The following is a 21,523-nucleotide window of genomic DNA, read 5'->3' on the forward strand; positions in this document are numbered from 1 at the left end:
ATTTCAGTATCTACGGAAATGTATTCTCCCTCCTATAGTAAGTAGCAAACTGCAGTATTCCTTAATTATCAGAGACTTTTGTTTGACGGAACAGTTAATCACTCGACAATCCCACCCTTTTCCCAATTTCGCAACAGATAATCACTTAATCATCCAGTGGTTTTTCACCAGACTACCCCCCTCCCCTTTACACCTGGTCCATCTTTTCGCATAAGCGGGAGGGGGATTACCGCAAATTAGCCCATTTCTTGCCACCATCGAGGCACATTATGAGCATTTAAAGTGTCGTATTCTGAGGAAGGGCCTGATAATTGAGGATCGCGTTGGAGCTTAGATGCAGTTTTACTTTTTTGAAGCCCTGGCAAAATGGCCTTTTTTCACTCCTATGCACCCTCGAGGTTTATTATTTCCACAAGTGTTCAATTATTTTAAATTGCCACCTGATGATTAATTTCTAGATACTTTTTTCGGCACAATATTCTATTCTTTCAAAGGTTTATTTTTTTTTTTTTTATTATTATTTACCTTTTTCGTATACTCGCATTGAGGTTAATTAAGGAACTTAGCAAAAAGAATTTCGATAAGCTTTGGTTCCCATTGTAGACAGCATCGATTGTTTACTGTCTGAAATCGCAGTCATCATCATATTTAATATTGCAGATTAATAAGTTAGTGATGCTGTTTTTTTTTTTTTTTTTTCAAAAAAAAAAAAAAAGTTATGTTAGGAAGAAGGGCAATAGTGTTTGAGCAATAATTGTTTCTCTCATCATCATGCTATTTCATATTCATCAAAAATGAAAAAAGATAATTTATTTTTCACGTTTTTCAAAGTTTTGTTTAAGTAATTGCAATAAGAAGTATTAAAGAAATTACATTTATGACAGTTTAAAACTTATCAGTCTGGTAACTGTCTGATAAAATTTAAACAAACTTCTGAAAATTTTCTTTTCTTTTTTTTTTTTTTTTTTTTTTTTTTTTGCATTTGCATTTGCATTTGCGTAAAAGTAGTTTTATATTCAATGCATTTTGAGATTCAAAAATGGACACATTTACTGATTTTATTTATATATATTTATCGATTTAGCAGTTTTATAACTTTTTTTATTCCGTATTTTATTATTAAAATATTTACAACATTTTATTTTAACTCCATTTAATAATTGATTTCAATCCCGATTGCAACAAATGACGATTTATAAAGTAAGTTTTCCAAAAGAGATAAATTTTTGTCCCCATTAGATTTATATCCTTAATGCCGATTTTTCCCCTCAAAATAGCATTACTGTCATAATACTGTTGAAAATAAATTTTAAAAAATAAGAGGGAGTACCCCTTCATTGGAGGTGTAGGTTTAAACATCCAATAGATGGATTGTAATTGGGCAATATTTAACATTTTTTTAAAAAAATTGCTAATTTGTTTCATTCTGGGAATTAGATAATTTTGACTTGTAATTCACGTCAAATTATCTAATTCTACAGACTGAAATTGTTATTTATTGTGGAAAAAAAAAAGAATTAAATCAAATAAAGATGAAAAAAGAAATAAAGGAATCAAAAAATATATTATTTGCGGAAGTTCAAAACAAGTTAAAAATATATTTAATAATTCCTTGCACTGTGTGAAATTTTGCAAAACAGCTTTCTCTTTTATTCGATTTTAATAACTCTGAATTACGAATAATTTTTGTTACTGTTGATTTCAAAATGATCCTCAGCTTGCTGAACATAACTCCAAAAACGCGGCTTCATTGTTCGTTTCAGAATTCCACGTTAATCATTTTTGAAGACTTTTATACCACAGAGGATTAATAAATGCAGGAAAAAGAAAAAGTCTTTTCCATTTTTCTTTGCTTGGCGTATTAATTTTGTTTCATCTTACATCTATTCTGGTGAAATCAAAATCAACTGAACGCATGCGCAGAAGCATAGAGGTCTCTTTATTTCAAAACGGATAGTATACCTACCTATTTCACTTATGCTTGCACGAGCAGAAGGGGGAAAATTAATCTTAAGTAATAAAATATGTTAATATGTCACAAATTAAATAAAATGATGTGAAATGGTTGTTTTGCCATAGAATCAGATAAAATGATGCCCCAGTCTACTAGACATGCAAATAATTTCATTGGTTGTTTTTCCTCAGCCGAATATGTGAAAATATTTATTTTTTTTATTATTAAATACTGATATTTGTTGTCACATCTTTATTTTATTTTTATTATTGTTGTCTTACGAAAGTCTGCAAGAAAAGCAGTATGAAATATATGTTTTTCAGCTTTCTTAATGTTTTTCTTTTACTTTTACCGTCTAGTGCTTCAATTAAACGAAGGATACTCGCAGCATACTAATACAATAGTGTATCAAAAGTAAGAACTTGTATTATCAAACATTTATTCTATTATGTCAACTGTACTGTGACATTATTTTTTTAAAAATCTTCCGTTAGATGCACAACCGACACAAAAATTAAATTTCAGAACCACACTTCATATGCAGTAAGTGAAAATGAATGCATTCCTTATAAGTTTTCGCAAAAGAATTTCTTTTTGTTCAATAGTACATTTTAACAATTTTAATGTTTTACTCCCATACTTTTTAACATTAATCCCATTAAATAACTATTTCTATCTTATTTTAACAATATAATAATTAAAAGTACATTCGCAACTTTAAAAAATGAAATTAAATATATTTCTAAGGATCAAATGTTATCATGGTTAATTTTTGAAAGGAAATTATATTAAAATTAATTTTTTTTTATGAAATACAATTTGAAAGATCGAATGACCCAAATGCAGACATTCATCAAGAAATGAGTTTGCTGAATCTAATTATTTTATTTCTTATGGCTATTACGGTTTATGTAAATGAATGCTATTTCAACTGAGCTAAATATATCGGTTAATTAAGTTATTTATTTAAAAGTAGAATGTGCAGTTCCTTTTATTTTTTTAGAAAACATGTGTTAAAATGAAAAAAAAAAAATTAATTAAAATCTATTTCTATTTCCTATATTCGAAACATTAACGAGTTTTTTGAATTCTAAATAACTAACTAACGTAACTAAATAACTCGTATTCATATGCCTATTCGTTGAAATTCAACTGTTTTATAACATTTTAAATAAGAGTTTTATATATATATATATATATATTCTGTGCAATTAAAAACAATAAGATCGGATAATATACTTCAAGTTTTTAACTCAATTTGAGGTGAATACTAGGCATTTAAAATAAAAAGATATATATTAATGGCATCAATGTCAAGGTGGCGATTCGAAGCTTTGATAATTTGAATTTCGATTCTTTTACTTTTTTCTTTTGTTTTAATATTTTTCTTTTGTTATAATATATATATATATATATATAAAATTTGTTTGAAAGCATTCATTGTTAAAATCATTTTTTTCCATATATCATTAAAAAAATATGTAGTAAAAAGCTATATAGCTTTTCTAATATATTACTTTTCTATACATAATTTTTCTATTATATGGATTTTTTTAATATATCATTTTTCTATTGTATAAAATTTTTAGTATATGATCTTTTTATTGTGTAAGTTACAAATAAATAATTACATTTTATAATATTGCTTATTGAAACTATACAGTTGCAAAGAGAAGGTTAATTGAATCTGGTTCACTTCTTATGATCGTCTTATACGTCCTATTTGGAATGGAAAGATAAACGAATGCACCCATGTCTCTTCTTTAAGATCCGATATAGAAAGCTCTTTTTCTTTATCATTGCCATGCTAGTTAGCACTTGCATACATTAGATATTATTAACATTTCTTTATTTGCTAATTTTATTGACTTCGAAATCAACTTTTCTAAAAACGGCTCACGCATCTCCTTCAACTTCTTGAAACTCCACAAGCGTAAAGACATTCTTAATCAACTTTTTCGACCGAAACTCATAACCATAGTCATTTGTCACTCATACGGTTCTGTGAAAACGTATCGGATTTCCGACTCAATATAAGCTAAATAACTAATTATGAAATGAAATGAATAATAATATATATGTAAAAAAAAGTGAACAGCCGAATGCGACTGGTTCATTGCAAAGAAAAGTTATGCAACTGATTAGCCAATGACAAATGGGGAGCGACTTCTTGAAATTAACTTTTTATTTATAATTGAGGTTGTTTTCGCCCCGTTCCGCGTGCGCAGCGTCGGGTCGGCACTCCTGTGACATTCGCCGTTACTCATTTTAGATTTCCCTCGAGTCGGGCCTGGTTCCAAAATAGGCTCTTTTACCAGGCAAGCGGTTGTTACAAATGAAAAGAGGGGGAAACACGCTACACCAGTCAAATATAGACGGGCTTAACATTTATTCCATCTCCCTCTCGCTGTCGAGACAAGGTAGCATACGACGGAATTGTAGGTATGCAAGAATTATAAATAAACTCTAAATCATTCTTGGAGAAGCTCCATTACTTTGGGGCTAAAAGGTGAGAAAGCCCTCCTCACGCAAAAACTCACAATACTAAGCTTCATTTTCGTTTCTTTAATCCTTTAAAAAAAATCCAGTTATTTGAAACAAAGAATATCTTTAACATAGACGCAAACATTATCAACTCTGGAGGCCGATTTTGAAACCACCCGTCTTAAAATGAAGCAGAGCATCTTAAAGTTTTTCCACGTATAACTATTTTGACATGGGAAGAGGAATTCTCCCTATTCCATGCCCTAAGTTTACTTTTTTCTCCCTTCCCCAATTTATGAATAAAATGAAGGAATGATGAATAAATCCAGTCTATCAATTACAGTGATCACGTAACTAATTTTGGGATTAATTAATGTGAAAGCTACCCTCACACAAAAGTCCACAATAAAGAGCAAACTTTATTTTATTTACTTTCCCCTCATTTTAAACTTGCCTTTTTACTTTCTCGTATACTTCATTCAGAGAAAGTACTGTAAACGTCAGAAAATTCGAAATCGAGATTTTGAAGATTCTCCACCTTTTAGACCTTTCTGAGTTAGAGAAACGCATTTTTAGAAAATATCCGTCTGTTTGTAACATAGGTAACTAACTAACTAAAAAAAAAAAAAAGCTTTAAATTAGACGGGTGAAATTTGGTATACGGTTTTTACACCAAATTTACAGATTTCTGTCAAATTTTGAGTAAAATCTGCCCAGAAGAATTTCGTCTGTCCGGCTGTTCGAATATAATTTAACACGATAATTGCAAAACGAAGAGAGCTAAATAGGTAAAATTAGGTACACGGATTTAACATCTATAGAACAGACACCTGCCAAATTATAAGCCAATCTAAAAACAGGTTGGCTGTCTGTCATTCTGTACTTTCTGAAACAAGTAAACGCTACTTTCAGAAACGTATAAACGCGATAATTCAAAAACTCACTGACTTAAATGTATCCAATTTGGCATGGAATTTTATGATTGCAAGTGCAATTTTGTGTTAAATTTTGGTTTCTGTCGGTTGAGAAAAACGTATCAAAAACAGAACATCTCGTAAATCTCGAACAGCCAGACAAACGGACTTTCCTCTGAACAGATTTTACTCAAAATTTGATAGAAATCTGCAAATTTGATGTAAAGACAGAATACCTAATATCATCTGTATAGCTCAAAGCGCTTTTCAGTTATTTTTGTCACAGACAGACGGACGGACAATTTCTAAAAATGTCTTTTTTGAACTCAGGGAGGTCTAAAACGTGGAGATTCGGCAAAATCTCGAGTTCGAATTTTTCAACGATTACTATACTTTCTCTATAAGGCCGCGGTGGCCTGGTGGTAAGGTCTTGGCTTGTGAGCCGTAGGGTTTCAGGTTCGAGATCCCATTCCACCGAAGAACCGTCGTGTAAGGGGGTTTGTTGCACGTTAAATCAGTCATGCCAAACGTCCTCCCGCTGGTGTGGTGTGGGGTGGGGGGTGCCAACTCAGATGTCGTCCTCGTCATCTGACCGCGGTTCAAAATTACGAGGTCCGTGCCAAAATAGCCCTAGTGTTACTTTACAACGAGACGTTAATATATAACTAAAGTAAATTAAACTAAATACTTTCTCTATACTATGAATACGGAAAAGGGACAAGCCACTGTGATAGCTGTGTTTCTAACAATGCCCTTCTAAAGCAAATGCATGCAAGAAAGTAATAAGCTCTCACACTTTATCGATTAAAATTTTTCCGCTTCATTGCCTTCCGATGTTTCTTTTTATCTATATTTCGTTTTATCTGTATTTGTAATGAAAGGGATTGAATTATAAGAAGCTATTCTTTGACGATCACCCATGTCATCTCATGAATAACTGTATTTATATGCGATATATTACTTTTTGAGCAATAATAATATTTTATGTTTCTGTTTAATCTTAATCTAATCTTAATTATTGTTTCAATTCCTTCTACCAACATCTGGCTATCTGATTTAGATTTCCGAATAGTATCTTTGTTTAGTAGAAAGTAATCATAATCCAATCATAAATTAATGTTCTTATCCTTTATGGCTACATAAATTCAATTCATTCACAGAATATGAGGTGTAAATAATATCTTTTCAATAGTAGATTTATTTTTATGAGTCATTCATAAAACTGTGTTTTGATCCTTCCTGTCATTGTAATTCACCCGGCTCTTAGAATTTTGAATGATATCAATGATATTTTTAGATAAAATGTAACTTTCACAAGCTTTCTTAATAAACACGGTCGAATTTATGAGTCTTTCGCTGTTTCAAACGTACTTTATATGTTAGTGGCGTGTTGTTAATTCGTGAATTTAAAGATTTTATCATGATGTGGATGGGCTTTTTAAAGACTTTATCACGAAGTGTATTCTATATTTCGTCTCCAAACTCTGGAAGAAATTTACATGTCATCGTCTCATAAGAAGTGTCATCTATTTCAGTTTTCCAAAACCAAAGAAAAAGCTGTATTTTCCCCAGTCCAAAAATATTTGTTAATACCTTTTTTTTATATCTAGTATAAGCATTAGGCCATATTTTTTAATCCAATGTGAAAAAAGACAAATTATAAATATTTGTTATTGGTTTCGAAAATTTCAATATTTTGTTGATCTTTTGAAGCTTGGTAAATTGAAACAAGTGATATAAGTGACAATATAAGGTTCTCAAAGTTGTCTTTGTTTTTTATTCAAGTCCACATATCGAAACAGATTGCAAGAATTGTTGCAGAAAATTTTAGTGCTTCTATCACTCAAGCCCGCATATCGGAAACAGATTGCAAGAGTCGTTGTTTAAAATTTTAGAACTTCTATCACTCAAGCCTGCATATCGAAACAGATTGCAAAAGTCATTGCTCAAAAGTTTTGGGTTTCTATCACGTAGAAACCCAAAACTGCATATCGAAACAGATTGCAAGAGCTGTTCAGAATTTTTAGTTTTCTATCACTCAAGCCTCCATATCGAAACAGATTGCAAGAATCGTTTCCCAGAAATTTTGAGCTTCTATTTTCATGTTACTATTATAATTCTTCTTCTCCTAACTCTGTACAATTTTTACATATAATCGTTTAATAAGAAGCAACATTTATCTCAATTTCCTAAAAGCAAGGGAAAAAAAATGAAAAAATGAATTGGTCGCAACCAAAGATTTTGACATTTTTTTTTTTTTTTTCAAATCTAGTATGAGCGTTAGGCCGCATTTTCTAACCAGATGTGAAAAAAAAAAATCAAATATATTTGTCATTGGTTACGAAATAATCTGTTTTTCCTTATTCTTGTGTAACTTGGTAAAGTGAGATAGGTAATATTTATTTCTTATCAGGCGACGGTATAGGAGTCTCCAAGGTGTCCCACTTTTGTTTTAATTCGGCATATCGGAACAAGTAGCAAGAGCACTCGTTCAGAATTTTTAGGCTTACCTAATCACGTTAGTCAGGGTCAAGTGCAACTAAGATGTCATCCGTTCTGCTGGAAGAGGCACAAAAAGTTTTAAAAGGACCTCATGAAGAAAGGCAGGAAACAAATCCTGGGACTGTACTGTAGACTCGGTAGCTCTTGGTATCCGGTTACTAGCAGACGAAAACGCTCGTGATGTCATCACCCTCAGCAAGATTTTGAAGGGTTTTTTTCTTTTCTTTTTCTCGCTGGCTGCTCCTTCCTTGTAGGCGAGTCCGCTGATGTTGCTATTTCGTTTGCAGCATTTTGCCCGAACGCCCATTACTCAATGTCAACAAGGACAAGCAGCCTTCGTGCTTCGTTACTAGAGGCCAAGATACCCGGCATTCGTCATACGCGAGAAATCTTAATTGCACATTGTGACAGGTGTCGTGGCTCTTCGATATGGAATGCACGATCAATGCATGCAAATTGCCAATGGAGGCACCAAGATGCCATGGTGTTCTTTTTTGCAGTTTGGATGGTGGTCTGGAACTACCAATAACGTTTTGATTCAAATTTTTATAATAAATTAGTTATCATTTGTCAATGTTCAGAACTGTTAGTTGAAGTTAAACTTTGCAACTTGGTTTTAAAAAGTAAGGAATTTAAAAAGTAACAGCAAGTAAGAATTCTAATATCATTTATTTTAAGTTGAATGGTGAAGATTGAAAGCTATGAATAAGTAATGCTCATCTACCGGTTTATTAGCATAGTGTAATTTATTAGTAATCAAAATTATTAATCTATAAGCGTATAGTTCATCAATTTTAAACAAACAAGCTGAATTGTTACGCTGCGTCTAGTGTAATAATAAAGATCTAAAAAGCATATTCAAACTATTAGTATTTTAGTCAAGTAATAGATGCACGGATGACCGAAAAACAACAACTTATCTTACGAGATTAAAAATAATTCAGGATATTATACGCAGTTTTATTTAAAAGATCAGAGTCACAGATATTCTAATTGTTTTGGAGCACTGTTAACCAGAGCAATCTTTGAAATTATATTGTTTATATTTATGATAATTTGATTTACATGATTTCGATTTATCATTTAGTCGATCTGTAACAAATTATCCTTGTATTTGATACACCTAGCTTTCATTTGACACGCAAAACTTTCATTTTCTTCATACTACCATTTTGTAAATTTTATTATAGACCTAATTTTCTTATCTAAATTAGGTTATAGATACACACCTCCTTTCCTTGTTTCTTCTTTAAATCATTTAACAGACTTCAGGTTTTGTTTAATTACTTTCCTGTAAATGCTTGATACTTTTTGAATTATATGTTTGTGCATATGTAAAGTAATTTTTTATATGTGTTTATAAATTCCATTTTGTATCAACTTGCATAAATACTTATATATTCATTTTTTTTTGTACTTTTAGTATTATTAATTTATATTTCTACGTTTTTCACTATTTTTATTTTTACCTATATTTATTACGTTGTTTCATTTCTTTCTAACCTTGCAATATATAGGATTTATCTAAAAAAATTTCCGTCCTTCCCAATTCCTGTCAAGATATGTACCGTTTGGATAATCTGTACTGTGGTGGAAAATTAAATAATAATTATAATAAATAATGGATTTCTGTTCAACGTGTAACAAATAACGTTACACGTTATTGTTATTACACAAATAACGTGTCAATTTCTGTTCAACGTGTCAAATTTCATAGTTTTGAATCATAGAAGGAATAATGAGAATATTAGTGTTGTCCCTGTCCTATTTTCACTTATATCGCATTAAAAATTTGAGAACATTTGATAAAGGGATTGACTGGATTACTATATACCTATATTTTTGAATAAATGAATATTGTATTGTGAAGGAAAATTTAAAAAATAATAATAAAAATAAATAATAGATTTCTATTCAGTGGCATTGTTAACGAAGGCAGTTGAAATTCTGACTTGGAATTTTTCAAACATTCACTAAACCTTCACCACCCATCCTTTTTTTTTTTTTTTTTTTTTTTTGAAGTTTTTGAAATGGGTAAAAGAATAATCAACAGAATATGTATCCTTTGTAAATAATTTTTATCGATAACAAATGGATATTTTTCAAATTAATTCACGCAATTTATTATTATTATTATTTTCAGGAACAATGTCTCCTATCGAAAACTTTGTTTATAATATCGAGAACGAGAACCAAACTCAAAATCCAGTTTTCACGAGAATGTCCAACACCAAACAGACTCCATTTCTCCCAAGTTCCTTTCTTCCATGTCAACAGAAAAGAAAGCAATCCACAACAACGATAAGCAAAACAGAGAGAAAAAAAAATCACTATAATACGACCAATGACTGACAAAAGTAAATTACAACAACAAATTTACTTTTCATAATGATTGTAAATATTTTTTTTTCATACATAGTTAGCAGGTACTTTTAAATTTACTTACTTCAGTTTTATTTCCAGGTTAATTCTTTGTGACTGAATTTTTTCACATCAAAAAGAATCTAATTCAAAGGCCAGTTTTCATAACAATGACCAAAACTAGGCAGTGACAATTTCTTTTTCCAAACGCAAAATCCAGTCTTTATTAGAATGTCCAACACCAGACAGAGTCCATTTCTCCCAAGTTCCTTTCCTCCATGTCAACAGAAAAGAAAGCAATCCACAACAACGATAAGCAAAACAGAGAGAAAAAAAATCAATATAATACGAACAACGACTGACAAAAGTAAATTACAACAACAAATTTACTTTTCATAATACTTGTAAATATTTTTTTTCATACGTAGTAAGCAGGTACTTTTAAATTTACTTACTTCAGGTTTTTTTTTCAGGTTAATTCTTTGTGACTGAATTTTTTTCGCATCGAAAAGAATCTAATTCAAAGGCCAGTTTTCATAACAATGACCAAAACTAGGCAGTGACCATTTCTTTTTCCAAAAACTAGTTTCTTTCTTAGACGTCGGCATTTACGAAAGCAATCCTAATAACAGCAAGAAGGAGGGGGGAAAAAAAAACATATAACATGGCAAGATAGTGCGTCCGATGAGTGGCAAGAGTAAGCGTCCTCCGGAATGCTGACACAGCCTTCGCCTTGAGGTGGCGATAGCCTACTTATCGCGACATGCCCCATTCTTAACGCCACTCTCTACACTGCAGGTAAGTTGGGGACAGTAATGAATAGGCACCGGCCAAGAAAACCAAACAAATCAATGAAAAAGAGCGAAAACCTGCGGTCTCTGCGACCGTCAGGAAGTGTTATCTGGCGGGCGTCGATAAAAATGGAGTCTCGGCTTAGCGCCCCTCGATTAAGTTGTCAGCCCCGCGCAACCATTATTTCTGCTCCTTTTCTCTTCGCTTATCTCGGACGCTGATAATGCCGCTGCCACCGGCAGGAAGTGAGGGTCGCGTGCCTCTCGGTCCGAAAAGTACATTCCGTGACTGTTGCATCACGTCACTTATTTATGGCATTCGGTTTCGAAAATGAAGACTTCAACATAAAGATAATGAAATGACAACTGCTCCAATTGTTGCATCAAGTGCGAATGGCAATATTAAGTGAGCTGATAAGTAAGCATGTAGAAAATGTTTTATATCTGCGTAACTTGGAAAGATATAGAAATTAAAAAAAAAAAAGAAAATACAAGATTTTTTTATATATATATATTTAAAGGGTTGTAATATTCATATTTTAAAAATTACGAGAGTATATTATTGCACTAATTTTGCATTTTCTGTAAAATAATTTTTTTACATTAATTTCAGCCTTTTTCGAAAACTACACTTAAATAATTCTGTACTTACAGATGTATAGAATTCGGTTCGGAAATGGACGGTTCAACCTGGAGATAATGAGATGACGATTGTTTAGATTGTTGCATCAAATGCTAATTGTAGCAATAAGTAAGTAAGTAAGTAAACACATGGGAAATATTTTATCTGTGTGCTGACTTCGGTACAAAAAGTCAAAACCAATATAATTTTTTATATATATATATTTAATGGTAAAATTACTGTTTGAAAAATTATGAATGCAGGTTTTTGTATTGCTTTTAAATTTTCAGTAAATTATTTGAATCTATCTTTTTGAAAACTATTAAGATGGAAATTTGAGATCTAATTCGTGGACTTTCATTTTATTGGTATAAATATTTCTATTAGAATAACTTGCAAAAAAATTAAAAAGCAATATATATATATATATATATATATATATATATATATATATATATATATATATATAGATTTAATGGTAAGTGATAGTAAGTGATTGAGATGTGATATACATAAGCATCAACATTTATTGTTGCAGCATATTTCGTATACTACGAAGGGCATGAATGGAAGGAAAATTAAAGCGTTCTTTGATATATACATAGAGAAGCAGTTATAATAAGTATTATTAAAATATAAGAATACCACTTAATACTTGAGATGTGACTGTTATTATCATTTTAACAGAAGATTACTAAAATTGCCCCTGTAACTCAATAAATAATCAAGAATTTTTCCCAGATTTTGGTGATTTTGTTTTAACTGTTCGCATAGAAAATTAACCGAATTGGTCTTTGATTTCCAGAATCTGTTGATATTAGTTATGTCAAAAGAAAGTACTGCGAATGAAGAGCGTTTGATATAAATATTGATCGAATAGTTTTTTTTTTTAAATTTTAATTCATGTAAGCAAAAAATTAAATTCAAAAAAGCTCTTTAAAAAAATGTGTTAAATGGCCTTTTTTTAACTTTTTCAATGAAATTAAAGATTATATAGTTAATCATAATTCAATTCAAAATTTGTTCTTTTTTTTTTGGCTTTATATCAATTTTAGAAATATGTATATGAAAATATGATAACTATTTATTTTCAGATAACAATTTTTCCTTTGTTTGTGTCTGAATTCTGTTTGTTTACATAACCAAAAATTTGTTTTTGTATTATAAAATAATACCTTCTTTTCATTTCTAATAATAAAGGAGTTTGTTTCAATTTTCGTATGAAAAAAAACAACAACCCCCGAATATGTTTTAATTAAATATTTCTTGCTCACAAAACTATCGCAATCGATATCAGTCATTTCCCCATTATGAAATAACATTCCACAAGGATGTTTATTTTTATAATATCGCTGAACTACATCAGAGCTTATAAAAAGAGTCTTTCCAAAGTGGAAACAAAATATCAAAAAAACGTAGTCCTCGAATTTCAGCAACAACCTGTTGCTGATTGCTGAACAAATTGTGACGGCGTTTATGGCGTATATCATTGAGATTCATGAAGAGGCGAAATCTTTCCCCATAAAATAGCTCTACAAACACTCCAAAGGGCGCATAAAAGTCCGGAAAAACGCTTTAACAACGACCCTAGGGCAGCTATTACTGTCTTTATTTGAAGGGGAAGCATTCAATAAACAACGCTGCAAACGGCAGAGATAGTTGGCTGATGAACAGCGCTTGCCGGAGCGACTGGCACGCCGTCTAGCGGCGGGCCCGGGGCTGCACGCTGCTATAAATCAAGAGAGGATTGTGCCTATAAATTAACTCTGCGGTTTTCTGAAATTTATCTCTACTACTCCTCAGCGACGGCGATCGCCACTTCTCTTCTAAAGGATTTTTTTTTTTTTTTTTACTTTTTTTCTTTTACTTTTCTCCTTGCTCTTTACATTTTTTCATTAGTATTTTGTTTAGTTCTTCATTAGCTGTGATATTACGTTTCATAACTACATTTGTGTTCGTGATTTTTATGAACATAAGAATAATAATATTACAAATCGTCGAGAGGACGGATGTTTCGTTTTCTTTTACTTTTGATTACGTTGTGTTGTTATTTATGGTGGTTGACCTAATGGCTGTAATTGCGGAATGTTTATGTTTAGAAATGCACAATGTAACCCATAATAGTCTAAGAAATATTTCATGGCTGTAAACAAACAGAATTGCTTGAAAAAATTTGTATCTGGAAACTGAACTGAAGAATATAGAAGTAGGGTTACTTCATAAAGTTTAATGTTTTTATTGTATTTTTATTATGGTTTCATACTAAAATGAAAAAAAAAAAAATGGATATAATATTTTGAAGAGTTTTTTTTTATTCCTTATTTACTTTATTTTGATTTCGTATTTGATTTTATAAAAATTATTATTGTATTGTGATATAGACAGTCTATAAAGCTTTTCATATCTAGTCTACAGAAATTTCCTCACATTATGAAAGATTTTAAGATCAATTTAAATAAGTTATATTTTAATAAAATAAAATGAATTCGGCTTTTAGCTTCATTCAATCTTTCATATATTGCAATTTTCCCGTTAAATAAAAAATTCCTTTATTCGTCATACTAAAGGAAAACATTCTTTATACTTATTTCTATAAAGCTCTTCGATTCGAAAAAATTTATTTCAGTTGAAAATATAATGTTATTTGAACAGAAATGCTTTCAAGTTAAGAAAAAATTAACAAAGGCCTGAACTGAATGCTTTATTAAGGAGGAAAGAATGAAAGGAAAACAATCAAACAGTTTTCGAAGCTTATTTCTTTTAACCGAGACGAGTTTAACATAAGAGTAGTTTATAGTAGACTCAAATTTAATTAAGCTGATTAAGCTTTGTGCTGAATATTAGGTACGCTATTAATTGGATTTTAATCAAAATTAAATGGATTCATTAATTTTAATAAATTTTAATCACTTAACTTCTTTCTAGAGTTTAGAAGAAAGAAAATTTCATAATATTCCTTATGAAATTTAAAAACCGGTACAGCATTTCAAATCTAATAAAACAATAACTTGTTAAATCAAATTTATATTTTCGGCAATAATTATATTTTACCCAACTTAAGAATAGTAAAGCGTAACACGCATAAATTTTTGCTGCTTATAGCGCTTGAAACAGGATCTAAAACAATTATAATTGCCTCACAAAAACAAATTAGTGCATATTAAAAATGCATGAATTATTACACTTACATGACTCTAATATGTGTTTATTCAAATAAATAAGGATTAAAATTTTTAAAAAATCACCTGGAACTAGAAATATTAAAGTTAAGAATCTGTAGGTAGAAATATCAAGGATTATATAGAATCTGATCTAGAACAATATGAATATTTTTCTTTCACACTTTAACTTAATTCAACATATCTTTTTTTTTTCATTTAATGCTAAAGTATTTTGTTTAGTTATGTTGTTTGACTACAAAAAACAATAATTTGCTTGTCTGGAAGATATTGTAAATGTTTGATTGAGATTTGAAATATAAAAATTACATTTCTTCAACTCATTTTCAGAAAAAGATTTTCAGTTTACAGGAAATTTATTATAATTATTCAAATTCATTACAAAACATTGATAACCTGAAATTAATTCATAACATCCTATGCGTATAAAAATTTTATTTATTTAATGACAATAAATTTTGAACACTTAATTCTTCCATTCTTTTTTACAGTTTACATCAAAGTTTAGTGAATACTACGAATGGTTATTGTCGCCATTTTGTCTGACTCTGATTGGTGGAAGGTGAGAAACTTGTTGATTGGCTGAAGTGGAAAAGAATTGGAAAGTTAACTTAATCATAATTTTTATACATGAATATGTAATAAATTTTATAATTGATAATTTTTTCATAAATTTTAGAAAACTTTTGTTTGATATATAATTTTGCTAATAAAATTTGGTGAACTTCAAACTTAATTTTTATATTAATTATGTTAGGCCTTATTGTTATACACTAAAGTTAGAAAATTATTTACAAAATGCATAGTAAAGTATATTTTCAGTTGAACTACAGATATGTATGCATTTATATCCTGAAAACACCTTTTGTTTTAAAAAATAGATTGATGTATAAATTATGAAAGAAAAAACAATTTATTATCATTTTTTATAAAAAAAATTATTATTATTGACAGTGTTTCTTACTTTACTAAAGCTTTAATTTAATGAGTAAGAGCTAAATTTTTTTAAATGCGAACAGTACACATACACAGAAACTAGATTTTCGGCAAAATACCTTCTTATTATAATCAAGGGTCATTGTATACTGCGTAATACATTACGTGAAAATTTATTACAGCTTGCTTATGATATTGCGAATTTCAATATAACTGTACTAATAGAATTTTCATAACATAGAATTTACCAAAAATGGAATTTCTTTTCATTTGCATGCTGTACAATTAAATTTACACGATTTAAAAAAAAAATCAATAATTCACTTTGATTCTATTTCAAGATATTTTTTTTTCTCTACACAGAAGATTTATGTAATTGTCTGGATGAAAATTACAATAACACCTTGAAGTAACTTTTCTCAAACACACCTCTCAGGATCAAAGACACAGTACAAGTTCTTGAACATATGATTGGCTAATTCAAGTAGCGGGTTATTGCCGTTCGCTTTATAGCCAATCAGAAAACGGAATCCTAATTAATTATGTTTCAATGCTATAAATGCTTTGAAAATGGATGTAGAGAATCTATACTTGAATGAAAATTATTAAAAAAGCAAAATTAGTAATATAACTTCTATAATTACAAATGGATGTCTAGTAAAATTAGATTCTGAATAAAAATGAATATGCATATGTAATATTTAATAATTTAACAGTCTATTTGTATTTTATTCGAAGATTTCAAAGTAAAATAACCATTAACTTGACAAGTAATATCAAATTAAAAAGACACAACCAAAATTTATGAAAAACTAAAATTCCTTTTTCTGTTTTCTTGAATTTATTGACAATTGTATTCATTTTGTAGAAAGAAAAAATTATTTTCATTTTTTATTTTTATGATTCTTTTCTAATGACATTTTTGTAAATATTCTTCATGAATAATTTGTATACTTTTAAAATTTGTGTTTATTGTCTTTCTCTCTTATGTATTTTATATTATTTCTTTCAAATAAAATACAACAACCGTTACAAAAATAAATAAAGCCTTTTATTTACAATTTTCATTTTTTAAAATGAAAAATCCTTCAAATCATAACAGCTCTTTATTTTCTGGATTGTTAAACATCACTTAGCTGTAATTTTAAGCATACTGGATTTAGATTCTGCTGTATTTAGGGGCTGGAGGGGAGGATCAATCACTGATATAAGAAAAGAAATCAGGTAAAGTTTAAGTAAGTTTCATCGAGACCTAAAAGCAATGGGAAACGAATTAAAACCGAAAATTGGAATGTCATACAAACACGCTATAAATTGTGAACAGAAAACTCATGATCTCCAAGAACACAATAGGAAAATAAAATATTGATTGTTGCATTGCCTTTTAATTTTTTTGGCTAAGTTTAACGCTTAATAAATTAATAACGTTTTTTTAATCAGCAAAAGAAGGTAATTATCTCCAATGTAAAAACAGATAAAAACTACTATATAACAGTTTCATATAACAGGCCCAGCAAGGTAATTGTTACCACATCTTGAATAATAACTGCTATATTTGTATTTGGGCTTGTCATAGGGATGTCAATAATCTTTGCATTTTACCTCCACAATTTTTAGAATTTAGGTAAGAAATTATCTTACTTTACGAAACAACATGGGATTACAATGATTTTTTTCTTATTTTATTCTTTTATTATAGCAATTAATAGCTTAGATATTCTTAGGATAATCATTGTCTTAGTTTTTTTAATCTAAATATGCTCCACACCGAAATCGCTATTTTTCTTATAGTCACTTTTAAATTATTGTCATAAGATTTTAATTTAAATATCATCAAACTTCAAGACTCTCTTGATTTGAAATATATTATTGGGGAATCAGTTACAGTTAGCTTAAGAAAAGTAGTAAATGCGGTCTCGTTGCAAAATTTTTATTTATTTATAAATAGAAAAAAAAAATGAAAAACAGACAAAAGATATGCTTTTGTACCTTATGACATAATTTGATACATTTATTTGTCAAGACGTGTAACAACGTCAAGAACCCTGTTACGCTTACCATTACTATAACCATTACCATTAGCATAGAAAATAAAAGATGTTTACCATTATCATGGAAGACAAAAGAATATTTTAAAATTACATTTATTGAGACTAACATATTTACATATAAAGTACATAGCTGTTATTCTATATTGGCACATAGTAAGAGCAAGCATATATATCATATATAAACAGTGTTAGCATTTATATAACAGTAATGGTTACCATAGAAACTAAGTCTCCCGATTTCGATTACATAGCTGTGAATATAGATTCCAAGTGAAATGACAAGCTCAAAGTATTGGCACCAAATCTTGAGTGAAGGTTGCTTCGAATCTTGCAGCAAAAAGGAGGAAAGGCAATATAAATTTAGAAATGAATATAAGTTCTTTCAAAACTTAAATTCCTTTTAATAATAATTGAAAGTGTTTTTGTAAAATATTTTAAAAAATTTATTAAAACTGGACTTCAAAAATTAAGCATAAGTTAATTTGGTATCGCAAAAAATGTGATAATTTAAAATTTTTTTGATATGGAATAGAAATGGTGTTTTTTTTTTTTTTTTTTTTTTCTTTTTTTGCAATATAATATACTCTGAAATTACTGAAGAAAAAACGTTGATATTTTGATTAATTTTTAATTAAAATTTTTAACAACCTCTTTCATAGAGAGGATCTATTATCCGAGAAGTCTTAAGTTTGGCAGTTATTGTCTGCTTTAAAGAGCGAATTTTGCATCATGGTCAGGATTTCTTGGTATGGAATCAGGTATTTTGCACTTATTATAATGGCCTTTGAGAAGTATCACGTTAAAAAAATGCTTAAAATCAAAGTTATAAATATAAAATAATAAAAAGTACGTTAAGGAATATTATATTTTTAACTTTATTCATTCTTGATCCATGACATGCCATTAAAATGTAAAATCAGCTATGCTTCTGCAAATGCAAGTTTTACAAATGAATCCAAACATTTCCCCAAAACAAACGAAGGAATAAACCACTTCAAATTGAAAATCCATAATACGAAACATTACGAAAATTATTTTTTTAGATAAAACAAATTCCTTTCATACCAGAGAGGTAAGAGGACAATCAAGCGATTTTGGCAGTTGTTGAAAAAGCTTACGGAGCGATTCCAAGTTATTGATGTCTTTTGTCTTAGATCCGCTTTACTAATGTCTTTGAGATATGGTGCCCAAAGAGTTATCGGGACTGATTTTTATCTCTCGCAGTCAAAGACAAATCCGACGACACGGAGATGCATGAGGGTGGAGAGATAAAGCGACACTTTCAAAGAGGAATGAGGGTTGTGTCCTTTCAGAGGCTGCTACGATTTTTACCGCTTTCTCTTGCTTGCCTCGAAAGCGATCAGTTGCCTGAAATGATTCATCAGATTTTACAGTTACAATGTATTTGTTTAAACTTCTCTGTACAAAGCATATCATTAAAGACAAAACAATGTGGATACACTTTTACCTCAGTTTTATTTAAAAAATGATAATGATAATGTTGCTCTTATTTTTTCTACATAATGCTGGATCAAAAGCATTTGCTTTAATAATTATGGTCAACCAGATGGAGTGGACTCCAGAAACCTTTCTCGCATACATTGCAATTGAAGGTGTTATTCCAGAGAACGCCTTGCAAGGCATTGATGTACAATAGTTACGAGTTACTAACCTTCGGCGTAAATTTAGCATTTTTACTGAATCTACCATATAGTCCTTGGCGAGTTATTTGGCGATTAATCCCTGGCGTACGGTTAATAATATCACTGTTATGACTTAACACCTCACAATATTTGTTGTGCCCTCTTTCAATATTTCTGTACTTGTTTTATTCTCAAGCAACATCTTAAATATTTGTGTGAGTAGGAATAAGAGTGTATCATTGACCAACTCATTATATGTGTCGTGCCTTCTACCGTAGTTTCTGTACTTGTTTTGTACTCAAGTAACATTTGAAGAATCAGAGGGAATTTGAGTGTGATCAGTTTTTGATGTGTGAGAAAAGCCATCAGCTTATGCTGTTAACAGAGATTTTTTGTAACTAAATTACGCTTACACAGCCTACATTCTCGTCATTGAGTTTTGATCCGTAATGATCAGGTCACATTTTACATTCTATAACAATCTCTTTAACTTTTGAAATTGATACGATGTCAAGAGTGGGCCCAACGGCCAATCCTACTCACCAAACTTCCATACACATCAACCCAAGGTTGTCCGGACTTCAAAGATTTTCTTTGGTTTAACCTTGCAAATGCAGAATTTTTAACGGTATTGAGATGCGAGCTGTCAATTTTTCAATTTTGCCTGCCAAATAAAGAATGTTGCGAATTCTGAACGGATTTCAAGAACAGATTTCTTCGGCTTTTTTTTTTTTCACTTATAAGGAAAAAATAATTGAGAAATGTTTGTCTTAAAATTGAAGGAAAAGAAATTATATTGAACATCTTGTATTCCAATTCGCTTCCCTGGGCTATCCTCCTTCTCTTCGCAAAATTATGTCTCCCTCAAAGTACAGAAAGTATAAAAAATGAAAATGTTTGTCTGTATATTCAAATTTTTTACTGAAGCTACTTTGAATCTGTAATATACAATATTTTTCCGTAAAGAATGTTGCGAATTCTGAACGGATTTCAAGAACAGATTTCTTCGGCTTTTTTTTTTTTTCACTTATAAGGAAAAAATAATTGAGAAATGTTTGTCTTAAAATTGAAGGAAAAGAAATTATATTGAACATCTTGTATTCCAATTCGCTTCCCTGGGCTATCCTCCTTCTCTTCGCAAAATTATGTCTCCCTCAAAGTACAGAAAGTATAAAAAATGAAAATGTTTGTCTGTATATTCAAATTTTTTACTGAAGCTACTTTGAATCTGTAATATACAATATTTTTCCGTAAAGAATGTTGCGAATTCTGAACGGATTTCAAGAACAGATTTCTTCGGCTTTTTTTTTTCACTTATAAGGAAAAAATAATTGAGAAATGTTTGTCTTAAAATTGAAGGAAAAGAAATTATATTGAACATCTTGTATTCCAATTCGCTTCCCTGGGCTATCCTCCTTCTCTTCGCAAAATTATGTCTCCCTCAAAGTACAGAAAGTATAAAAAATGAAAATGTTTGTCTGTATATTCAAATTTTTTACTGAAGCTACTTTGAATCTGTAATATACAATATTTTTCCGTAAAGAATGTTGCGAATTCTGAACGGATTTCAAGAACAGATTTCTTCGGCTTTTTTTTTTTTCACTTATAAGGAAAAAATAATTGAGAAATGTTTGTCTTAAAATTGAAGGAAAAGAAATTATATTGAACATCTTGTATTCCAATTCGCTTCCCTGGGCTATCCTCCTTCTCTTCGCAAAATTATGTCTCCCTCAAAGTACAGAAAGTATAAAAAATGAAAATGTTTGTCTGTATATTCAAATTTTTTACTGAAGCTACTTTGAATCTGTAATATACAATATTTTCCACATTTATTTTCAAGATTATAGGCAATGGCATTACCAAAAGTCTTCAAATCTTAAATAATTCCTTTTTTTTTTAATATTTTGATAAATATTTAAGAAAAAGGAAAGATAGGATTCGATAAGAAAAAATAATAGGTTCTTTAATTTGAAATGCTATGATTTGAACAAGGAATTACTTACATTGATTCTCAAGCATATCTTAGAACAAAAAAAAAAAAAAAAAAAAAACGCTGTAAATGGAATGGAATGCTTTATTTACTTAA

General features: G+C 29.8%; 1 protein-coding gene across 6 annotated transcripts in view; it reads left to right on the top strand.

Moving 5' to 3' along the window:
• Window positions 1-16,528, top strand: part of LOC129980850 (homeotic protein antennapedia-like) — a 788,317-nt gene extending 771,789 nt beyond the window's left edge. For all 6 annotated transcript variants that reach the window (XR_008785259.1, XR_008785261.1, XR_008785260.1 and 3 more), the window contains 4 exons: window positions 2,314-2,368; window positions 9,998-10,211; window positions 10,318-11,765; window positions 15,299-16,528. The gene's annotated coding sequence lies outside the window, so the exon portion shown is untranslated. The remainder of the gene's footprint in view (window positions 1-2,313; window positions 2,369-9,997; window positions 10,212-10,317; window positions 11,766-15,298) is intronic.
• Window positions 16,529-21,523: the final 4,995 nt, after the last annotated feature.

The sequence above is a fragment of the Argiope bruennichi genome, chromosome 8 (assembly GCF_947563725.1).
Source record: "Argiope bruennichi chromosome 8, qqArgBrue1.1, whole genome shotgun sequence".
Classification (NCBI taxonomy): Eukaryota; Metazoa; Arthropoda; class Arachnida; order Araneae; family Araneidae; genus Argiope; species Argiope bruennichi.